This window comes from Haliotis cracherodii, unplaced genomic scaffold (assembly GCF_022045235.1).
Source record: "Haliotis cracherodii isolate W230 unplaced genomic scaffold, xgHalCrac1.p SCAF_2, whole genome shotgun sequence".
In the NCBI taxonomy this organism is placed as follows: Eukaryota; Metazoa; Mollusca; class Gastropoda; order Lepetellida; family Haliotidae; genus Haliotis; species Haliotis cracherodii.
The window spans coordinates 20,305,217-20,307,376 of record NW_027266275.1 but is presented as its reverse complement, the minus strand read 5'-3'; positions in this window follow the sequence as shown (position 1 = coordinate 20,307,376).

The following is a 2,160-nucleotide window of genomic DNA, read 5'->3' as shown; positions in this document are numbered from 1 at the left end:
GGGGCACTTATCCCATACACTTGCGGTCATGAATTTCTTGGGGAGTACTTTTCTCTAAAGACAAAATCTTGTTCTTTTCCATTTCTGGCTCCATTTTTACCCCTATCATGTTCAACTGGCTGTCGCTAATATATAAACAGCCTCGACAGACCAAATACACTTGCAATGAACTACTCAAACAATGTACTACATTGACTAGTTCATTTTGTTATAGCCCATAGTTGAAAGTTAGTCAGGCTGAGAACTTTTTGACCATCCCTCGTATGTCGCTTCTTTTCTGTGTGAGCAAGTGTCAACAGGGACTTTTTTTTCTCAGTTATATTAGCTCACAAAGTTAGTTGATCTTTACACTGTATTATATTCTAATGTTTTTCACAGTTAATTATTAATTCCACATGATTAATACCTTCTTGCAAGGATACTTACGCAAGTAGATTTTTGTTTAAAGTGTTTGAGTGATTACTCTGTGGAGATTGTGGAAGTCATGTGATTCCTGTGGATCCTCATATATTATGCTTCAAGTGCAGTGATATTGTCAGCACTCTGAATTCTAGATGTGAATTGTGCGTTTCTCTTACAGAAAATGAATTCATTGGATAATTGAATAACTATTTTAGTATGAAATTATCGGGTGTTCAGTTATGTCTGTAGAGCAGTACAGTATAAACCCTGCTGCTTCTAATGTTCTTGTTTTCAAGTGTATGTGTGTACCGGATGAGTTATGATTTAGTTTCTGCTGCCGAGAGAATACAAGATAAGCAAGTCAAGGATTGAGCACAGTGACCAAGCAAACAGCAGGTGTGGAAGTTCCTGGAGCTTTTACTGTAATGATGAGTTATTACTTCAAAATTTCGAGTTGTAGTTTCGCCATCATCTACATTGCCGATGATATAGACAATTTCAGGTAGAAAGTTTTTTTATTGCAGAAACCTTTAAAAAGCTGTGAATAAGGAAACCTTTATCAGTTGATTATAACCTTTGCACAGTCATGCTGGCAAACCTGGTATATTTTCATGACATAATGGCTGTCACAATAGCACAGTGGATTTCCAATTGTGTTGTGTTTAATTAAACATCAACGTTAGAGAATAGTCAGCCTCCTTGATGTACCGAAACAGATTTCACTGGGGGTAAAAGGCTAAATGGTGTTGAAAATAATATGAATGAATCCCTAAAAATCTGTGATGACACCAGGTGTTTGCGGAAAGAGTAAGTATGTCCTGCTCTACTGGCACCCGCCACTCACACTGTACAAGAAAAAGGAAGTGTCTGTCTGTTGCGTGATGGGTCTAGTGGTGGAGCATCCGCCCAGAGAGCGGAAGGTCCGGGGTTCGATCCTCGGCAGCGTCATACCAAAAGACATTAAAAAATGGTACTTGTTGTTACCCTGTCTGGCGCTCGGCATTAAGGGGCTAAAACAAGGACTGGTCGGCTCGGAGTCAGTATACTGTGTTTGAGTTGGGTATACATGTTAAACTGCGGCATAGTATCTCTGTAGCACTATAAATCGGCATCAGTCTGGACTAGTACAAGCAGCCACACAAACACACACACACGTCCATGCACGTCGCTATATAAGTGCAATAATCTTGGACGCGACGTTTAAACGCAATTTCACCTCACCTCACCTATTGCCTGATGTCACACAGCATTAGTCCAGCCCTTGGTATGGTGGTCTGTGAAGAGGGCACGGGTGGCCCAGTCGTCTAAGATGCCGCGTTTCGCTGTGCAGAGTTGTGTCCCTTGGGCATGCTAGAAACCTATGATTGTGGGTTGAATCCCAGTTCGTCCTGATTATGTTTCTAGGTTTGTCAGCACCATACCCGTGCTCGTGGGTTTCACCGAAGTGGTAAACATTTGAGACCTGCATCACTTCGGGCTTTCCTCCCACATTAAGCTGACACGCCGCAATATTACTAATACTGTTAAAAGCGGCGTTAAACCAAACTCACTCACTCACTCATTGTTTATGGTGGCCTGTGAACAATCAAGTCTTGACCAGACAATCAAGTGATTGACCAGACTCTGATACGATAGGACATTTACAACATTTAGTTGAAACAGAAAACGATAGGTTAATTTTGAATTACTTCTGCTGTGTACAAGCTAGTGCAGAGATTCTGCTGCTTACAAGTAAGGAGAAACGTTTAAGAAATATGT